Raw genomic sequence first — 9,734 nt, 5'->3', positions numbered from 1 at the left:
AGGGGCTCATTACAGGGGGATGTAGTGTACACCATTAAGAGGGGCTGATTACAGGGGGATGTAGTGTACACCAATAAGAGGGGCTGATTACAGGGGGGATGTAGTGTACACCAATAAGAGGGGCTCATTACAGGGGGGATGTAGTGTACACCAATAAGAGGGGTCCATTACAGGGGGATGTAGTGTACACCAATAAGAGGGGCTCATTACAGGGGGATGTAGTGTACACCAATAAGAGGGGCTCATTACAAGGGGGGATGTAGTGTACACCAATAAGAGGGGCTGATTACAAGGGGGGATGTAGTGTACACCAATAAGAGGGGCTCATTACAGGGGGATGTAGTGTACACCAATAAGAGGGGCTGATTACAGGGGGGATGTAGTGTACACCAATAAGAGGGGCTCATTACAGGGGGATGTAGTGTACACCAATAAGAGGGGCTGATTACAAGGGGGGATGTAGTGTACACCAATAAGAGGGGCTCATTACAGGGGGATGTAGTGTACACCAATAAGAGCGGCTGATTACAGGGGGGATGTAGTGTACACCAATAAGAGGGGCTCATTACAGGGGGATGCAGTGTACACCAATAAGAGGGGCTCATTACAGGGGGGATGTAGTGTACATCAATAAGAGGGCTCATTACAGGGGGATGTAGTGTACACCAATAAGAGGGCTCATTACAGGGGGATGTAGTGTACACCAATAAGAGGGGCTCATTACAGGGGGGATGTAGTGTACACCAATAAGAGGGGCTCATTACAAGGGGGGATGTAGTGTACACCAATAAGAGGGGCTCATTACAGGGGGGATGTAGTGTACACCAATAAGAGGGGCTCATTACAGGGGGGATGTAGTGTACACCAATAAGAGGGGTTCATTACAAGGGGGGATGTAGTGTACACCAATAAGAGGGGCTCATTACAAGGGGGGATGTAGTGTACACCAATAAGAGGGGCTCATTACAGGGGGGATGTAGTGTACACCAATAAGAGGGCTCATTACAGGGGGATGTAGTGTACACCAATAAGAGGGGCTCATTACAGGGGGGATGTAGTGTACACCAATAAGAGGGGCTCATTACAAGGGGGGATGTAGTGTACACCAATAAGAGGGGCTCATTACAGGGGGGATGTAGTGTACACCAATAAGAGGGGCTGATTACAGGGGGGATGTAGTGTACACCAATAAGAGGGGCTCATTACAGGGGGATGCAGTGTACACCAATAAGAGGGGCTGATTACAGGGGGGATGTAGTGTACACCAATAAGAGGGGCTCATTACAGGGGGATGTAGTGTACACCAATAAGAGGGGCTCATTACAGGGGGGATGTAGTGTACATCAATAAGAGGGCTCATTACAGGGGGATGTAGTGTACACCAATAAGAGGGCTCATTACAGGGGGATGTAGTGTACACCAATAAGAGGGGCTCATTACAGGGGGGATGTAGTGTACACCAATAAGAGGGGCTCATTACAAGGGGGGATGTAGTGTACACCAATAAGAGGGGCTCATTACAGGGGGATGTAGTGTACACCAATAAGAGGGGCTGATTACAGGGGGGATGTAGTGTACACCAATAAGAGGGGCTGATTACAGGGGGATGTAGTGTACACCAATAAGAGGGGCTCATTACAAGGGGGGATGTAGTGTACACCAATAAGAGGGGCTCATTACAGGGGGATGTAGTGTACACCAATAAGAGGGGCTCATTACAGGGGGGATGTAGTGTACATCAATAAGAGGGGCTCATTACAGGGGGGATGTAGTGTACACCAATAAGAGGGGCTCATTACAGGGGGGATGTAGTGTACACCAATAAGAGGGGCTCATTACAAGGGGGGATGTAGTGTACACCAATAAGAGGGGCTCATTACAAGGGGGGATGTAGTGTACACCAATAAGAGGGGCTCATTACAGGGGGATGTAGTGTACACCAATAAGAGGGGCTGATTACAGGGGGATGTAGTGTACACCATCAATAGAGAGGAGGTGTTGGCCAGTGTAATAGGATATAATGAGGCAGCAGCTGGAGAAGGGGCCTTTGTGATTTCAGCTCTGGGGCCTCTCTGCTCTAGATATGACCCTGACATACATGTGATGAGGGGGAGCAGTCGTTCCCTCCGGGTATTAGCGCACTCTGTTCCTGATCACAGCACAGGGTGCGACTGATGCCAGGGTTCATCTCTCGTCTCCAGGCTGAGGTCATACATTTTGGGGCGAGTACTCGCGCACGCCCTGCACATTCGCACTCAGCTTATTGTTTAAGCCAAAAGAAATCTGAGCAGATAATTATATGAGAAGTGATGTAAGAAAATGAGTCAAATACCCGAGAAGCGACCCAGCTACACAGGGACCCGCTGGGGCCACATTCACACTATACACAGCATTTCCATCATTGATCACCAGAGCTGAAATCTCCCAGCATCCCCTGCTTCTATAGTGGCTGCACAGAGGGAGCTCTGGTGATGTGCATTATGGGAAGTCTCTTCATACCAGTCTCTGCACGGAAAAAAAAAAAGGGGGGGGGGGGGCGAGAAAGCAACTTTGAAAAAAGTCCAATTTATGACATAGAAATATTTTATTTTATCAATCAATATAGGTAAGACACGGGTTACAAACAAGGGAGTATAAAATCAATTGAGAAAAGGGGGCACCACAGCAGGAATATAAGAGCCTTATATTATATAAGCCTGACGAAGACTGGATGCCGAAACGTGCGTCGGGGTGGGCGCCAATATGGAGCAGGACTTATACCTAATACGCTGTGAGTATCTTCTAATTAGATATGCCATTAAATTCTGGGCTCTATAAGTGACCATATTGGCAAACGATTCCACTGACAGTGGTGTATATTACTTCGCTTTATTTATATGACTGATCACATTATAGTACAGGGTGGGCCATTTATATGGATACACCTAAATTATGTGGCCGGATAATAAGCCATACTAACCAATCGCTCCGCTCCTCCAAATCATGAAAGCTTTAACTTTTTGTTAAAAGATGCTGCACGTCTCGTACCTTCACAGCATAGACAATTGCCTTCAGATGACCCCAAAGATAAAAGTCTATGGGGGTCAGATAGGGAGACCTTGGTGGCCACTCAACTGGCCCACGATGACCAATCCACTTTCCAGGAAACTGTTCATGTAGGAATGCTCGGACCTGACACCCATAATGTGGTGGTGACCATCTTGTTGGAAAAACTTCAGAGTATAAAGAGGGCAACACATCATCATGTAGCAATCTCAGATATCCAGTGGCATTGAGGTTTCCATTGATGAAGAATGGCCCCACTATCCTTGTACCCCATATACCACACCATACCATCAAGATACCAGATGTGCAGCATCTGAAACAACGGATACTGGAAGCCTGTGCTGGCATTTTTTCTGCGGTGTTGCTATCAGTCTGTCAGGAGTGGGAGAAGAGGGCGGCATTGACAATCCAACACAATGGGCAGCACTTTGCACACATTTTATAAGTGGTCATAAACTTGTAAAAAACTCATGAAAGAATAAAGTTACGTTAAAACCAAGCACACCATTGTTTTTCTTATGAAATTCTCAATAAGTTTGATGTGTCATATGACGCTCTTCCCATTGATCCAAAATGTCCGAATTCAAAATGGCCGCCATGGTCACCACCCATCTGGAAAAGTTTTCCCCCTCCCATATACTAATGTGCCACCAACAGGAAGTTGATATCACCAACCATTCCCATTTAATTTAGGTATATCCATATAAATGGCCCACCCTGTACAACCTATTTTACATGTCCATATCTAGCTGCTATTGATCAATACACGATCTACCGACATAATAAGCACTAGGCACCTTATTGAATTAATTTATGATGTAATCATGCACACAATACTGGCAATTGTATGATAAGTGATCATGTTATGGTTATTAGGATTATAGTTCTTACCCTCTTATATTCCTGCTGTGGTGCCCTCTTTTCTCAATTGATTTTATACTCCCTTGTTTGTAACCCGTGTCTTACCTGTATTGATTGATTAATTAAAATATTTCTGTGCCATAAATTGGACTTTTTTCGAAGCTGCTTTCTTCCCCCCTTTTTTTTTCATATATTATGTCTTCGATTGTCCGCTTTCCTACTATTCGGTCCATAGTTGGGTTAATTATGTCAATCTGTCACAAAGACAGGGATCGTCGAACAGTGTGCTGCCTACCTGGCGCTCGAGTCCGGCACATCGCTGATCGGGTTGACAGATTACTGGGAGGGGCTGGTGAGGACCCAGCGGTCATGGTGCACATTGGCACAAATAACAAAGTTATTGGTAGGTGGAAGGTCATTAAAGATGATTTCAGGGAATTAGGCTGCAAGCTTAAAGCAAGGACCTCCAAGGTGGTATTCTCTCAAATACTACCTTTACCACGTGCCACACCAGAGGGGCAATGGGAGATTAGGGAGATAAATAAGTGGCTCAGGAACTGATGTAGGAAGAAGGGGTTTGGGTTCCTGGAGAACTGGGCCGACTTCTCAGTTGGCTACAGAGTCTACGCTAGGGACCGGCTGCACCTCAATGGGGAGGGTGCAGCTGTGCGGGGGGAGAAAATGGCTAGAAGGTTGGAGGAGTGTTTAAACTAGGGATTGGGGGGGTATTCATTTTATAGGTGGGGGAGATAGTGCAGATAGTGACCTGGGCACAAATAAAGAAATTGTGGTTGGGGTTAGACCAGTCAATATAGTAAGAAGGGATAGAGGTACAGAAAGATACATAAAATGCATGTACACTAATGCCAGAAGCCTCACCAACAAAATTTAGGAATTAGAATTAATTTTGTTGGAAAATAATTCTGACATGGTGGGGATATCTGAGACGTGGCTGGACGAGAGCCGTGACTGGGCAGTTAATTTACAGGGCTATAGTCAGTTCAGAAATGACCGTACAGACAAGCGAGGGGGGGGGTGTTTATATGTAAAATCATCCTTAAAACCTGTCTTGCGGGAGGATATATGTGAATCTAATGGAAATGTAGAGTCCCTGTGGGTGGAGATAAGGGGAGGGGGAAAAAATAATAAATTACTGACAGGGGTTTGTTATAAGTCTCCCAAAATAATGGAAGTAGCGGAGAATATCCTCGTAAAGCAAATAGGTGAAGCAGCGACTCAAAGAGAAGTCATTATTATGGGGGACTTCAACTACCCTGAAATACATTGGGGGACAGAAACATGTAGTTCAGGCAAAGGAAATAGGTTTTTGACAACTATGAGAGACAATTACCTTTCACAACTGGTTCAGGACCCAACAAGAAGGGGGGCGCTGCTAGACCTAATATTAACCAACAGGCCGGACCGCATATCAGATATACGAGATGGGGGTCACTTGGGTAATAGTGATCACAAAATAATACGTTTTCATGTAACCTTTAATAAGATGTGTAGTAGAAGGGTTACAAGGACACTAAACTTCAGGAAGGCAAATCTCCAACGGTTGAGAGATGATCTTAGTGCAATAAACTGGGACGATATCCTGAGACATAAAGTTACACAAAGCAAATGGGAGACATTTATTAGCATCCTGAATAGGACCTGTGCACAATATATACCCTATGAGAATAAACATGCTAGAAATGGGAGGAAACCACTATGACTGGGGGGTCTGCAATACCAAGACAGGTTATTAGAGGACTGGGGGGTCTGCAATACCAAGACAGGTTATTAGAGGACTGGGGGGTCTGCAATACCAAGACAGGTTATTAGAGGACTGGGGGGTCTGCAATACCAAGACAGGTTATTAGAGGACTGGGGGGTCTGCAATACCAAGACAGGTTATTAGAGGACTGGGGGGTCTGCAATACCAAGACAGGTTATTAGAGGACTGGGGGGTCTGCAATACCAAGACAGGTTATTAGAGGACTGGGGGGTCTGCAATACCAAGACAGGTTATTAGAGGACTGGGGGGTCTGCAATACCAAGACAGGTTATTAGAGGACTGGGGGGTCTGCAATACCAAGACAGGTTATTAGAGGACTGGGGGGTCTGCAATACCAAGACAGGTTATTAGAGGACTGGGGGGTCTGCAATACCAAGACAGGTTATTAGAGGACTGGGGGGTCTGCAATACCAAGACAGGTTATTAGAGGACTGGGGGGTCTGCAATACCAAGACAGGTTATTACACTTGGGGTTATTTACTGTGGAAAGACGAAGGCTCAGGGGTGATCTTATTACTATGTAGAAGTATATGAGGGGACAGTACAAAGACCCTTCTACTGATCTTTTTACTCTGAGGCCTGAGACGGGGACAAGGGGGCATCTTCTACGTCTGGAGGAAAGAAGGTTTAATCATAATCACAGACGCGGATTCTTTACTGTAAGAGCAGTGAGACTATGGAGCTCTCTGCCGCATGATGTTGTAATGAGGGATTCACTACTAACATTTAAGAAGGGCCTGGATGCCTTTCTGGAAAAGTATAATATTACAGGTTATATATAATAGATTCCTTGATAGGGCGTTGATCCAGGGAACTAGTCTGATTGTTGTATGGAGTCGGGAAGGAATTTTTTTCCCTAAAGTGGAGCTTAGTGTTTGCCACATGGGTTTTTTTTGCCTTCCTCTGGATCAACATGTTCAGCTATGGGGTGAACTAGATGGACTTAGTCTTCCTTCAACCTTAAAAACTATGTTACTATTTCTCTTTAATCAACTGGATATATACCGGCACATATACATTTATTTTCTCAGATTTACCCACGTGTTTCCTCTTGTAACATATACTTACCATTCTGTGCACAGTCAGCCCGAAAAATTAACTGCCTCCTGCGTTATAAGAACTCAACTACACAAACTTGCTGACTGTTTCCAATTAAAAAGTAATGACTTAAAGCAGTAATTATGTGGGCAGGGAAACATCCAGACGTCCTGTCAATCGGCCAATTGGAAGAGACTCTGCCCAGTAATGGCTGATAACAGGGAGTAATAGATTGTAGTCTTCTGTCCTACAGTCTCCTCCCCCAGTAATGGCTGATAACAGGGAGTAATAGATTACATTTGCCTTTGCAGGTATATTGTCCAAAGCTGGGGACGGTCCTTACACTGCGCCATGAGCACCTAACGCGAGCAGTCATCCCCGCCGGCTCCTCTGCATCTTTCCCTTTGGGTAATGAGATTTGCCAATCGTGAATTAGATGTCACTCGTGAAAAAATTAAGAATCAGCAGCCAATCACAGTGCAGCTCACCACCCTCCGATTGCCCCGCCCCCAGTGATGTCACAGTGTAGCAGTATATATTAATTGTCATCATGGTGCAGAAATCAGTGGTGAGATCAGAGATCTGTGCGGCAGGACGGTACCTTTCTCTTTATCAACCCTGGAAAAAATAATGGAAATCGCTGCAGAGAGAGAAGACATCACTTAGTGCCAAACGGGAGGAAGGTCAATCCCAGGGATCATAGCGAGGACATTACGTGGCCCCTGGGCGATAGAGCCACAGTGGATCTCTTATGTCACAACTAATCTACTCATTATATAATGCACCAGTAATGCCCCAACAGAAAGGGAATTCATCATCAGGTTATTGCTGTGTAATCCAAGAGCAGCATGATGTAGGGGCTGAGACCCTGATTCCAGCGATGTATCACTTACTGGGCTGCTTGCTGTCATCTTGATATATTCCCTGTGTTTCTCTGCTGCTCATCTAGCAGAGCTCTGAATGCTGAGCAGTGCATAACCCCGCCCACCCACCACTGATTGTGTATAACCCCGCCCACCCACCACTGATTGTGTATAACCCCGCCCACCCACCACTGATTGTGCATAACCCCGCCCACCCACCACTGATTGTGCATAAGCCCGCCCACCCACCACTGATTGTGTATAACCCCGCCCACGCACCACTGATTGTGTATAACCCCGCCCACACACCACTGATTGTGTATAACCCCGCCCACCCACCACTGATTGTGCATAACCCCGCCCACACACCAATGATTGTGTATAACCCCGCCCACACACCAATGATTGTGTATAACCCCGCCCACACACCACTGATTGTGCATAACCCTGCCCACCCACCACTGATTGTGCATAACCCCGCCCACACACCACTGATTGTGTATAACCCCGCCCACACACCAGATTGTGTATAACCCCGCCCACACACCAGATTGTGTATAACCCCGCCCACACACCAGATTGTGTATAACCCCGCCCACACACCAGATTGTGTATAACCCCGCCCACACACCAGATTGTGTATAACCCCGCCCACACACCAGATTGTGTATAACCCCGCCCACACACCAGATTGTGTATAACGCCGCCCACACACCAGATTGTGTATAACCCGCCCACACACCAGATTGTGTATAACCCAGCCCACACACCAGATTGTGTATAACCCCGCCCACCCACCACTGATTGTGTATAACCCCGCCCACACACCACTGATTGTGTATAACCCCGCCCACACACCACTGATTGTGTATAACCCCGCCCACACACCACTGATTGTGCATAACCCCGCCCACCCACCACTGATTGTGTATAACCCCGACCACACACCACTGATTGTTCATAACCCCGACCACACACCACTGATTGTGCATAACCCCGCCCACACACCACTGATTGTGCATAACTCCGCCCACACACCACTGATTGTGCATAACCCGGCCCACACACCACTGATTGTGTATAACCCCGCCCACACACCACTGATTGTGTATAACCCCGCCCACCCACCACTGATTGTGCATAACCACGCCCACACACCACTGATTGTGCATAACCCCGACCACACACCACTGATTGTGCATAACCCCGACCACACACCACTGATTGTGCATAACCCCGACCACACACCACTGATTGTGCATAACCCCGACCACACACCACTGATTGTGTATAACCCCGACCACACACCACTGATTGTGTATAACCCCGACCACACACCACTGATTGTGTATAACCCCGACCACCCACCACTGATTGTTCATAACCCCGACCACACACCACTGATTGTGCATAACCCCGCCCACACACCACTGATTGTGCATAACTCCGCCCACACACCACTGATTGTGCATAACCCCGCCCACACACCACTGATTGTGTATAACCCCGCCCACACACCACTGATTGTGTATAACCCCGACCACACACCACTGATTGTGTATAACCCGGCCCACACACCACTGATTGTGCATAACCACGCCCACACACCACTGATTGTGTATAACCCCGCCCACACACCAGATTGTGTATAACCCCGCCCACACACCAGATTGTGTATAACCCCGCCCACACACCACTGATTGTGTATAACCCCGACCACACACCACTGATTGTGTATAACCCCGCCCACACTCCACTGATTGTGTATAACCCCGCCCACACAGCAGATTGTGTATAACCCCGCCCACACACCACTGATTGTGTATAACCCCACCCACACACCACTGATTGTGTATAACCCCGCCCACACACCACTGATTGTGTATAACCTCGCCCACACACCACTGATTGTGTATAACCCCGCCCACCCACCACTGATTGTGTATAACCCCGCCCACCCACCACTGATTGTGTATAACCCCGCCCACACACCACTGATTGTGTATAACCCCGCCCACACACCACTGATTGTGTATAACCCCGACCACACACCACTGATTGTGTATAACCCCGCCCACACACCACTGATTGTGTATAACCCCGACCACACACCACTGATTGTGTATAACCCCGCCCACACACCA

At 47.2% G+C, this 9,734-nt stretch overlaps 1 protein-coding gene across 20 annotated transcripts in view; it reads right to left on the bottom strand.

Annotated features, from left to right (window-relative positions):
* Positions 1-9,734, bottom strand: part of ABLIM1 (actin binding LIM protein 1) — a 462,151-nt gene that overhangs the window by 69,229 nt on the left and 383,188 nt on the right. The gene's annotated exons all lie outside the window — the stretch shown is intronic.

This window comes from Phyllobates terribilis, unplaced genomic scaffold (genome assembly GCF_046119375.1).
Source record: "Phyllobates terribilis strain yellow unplaced genomic scaffold, ASM4611937v1 Scaffold_5__5_contigs__length_657084704, whole genome shotgun sequence".
Classification (NCBI taxonomy): Eukaryota; Metazoa; Chordata; class Amphibia; order Anura; family Dendrobatidae; genus Phyllobates; species Phyllobates terribilis.
Note: the sequence above shows the minus strand (reverse complement) of the source record. Positions and strands in the feature narration are given on the sequence as shown.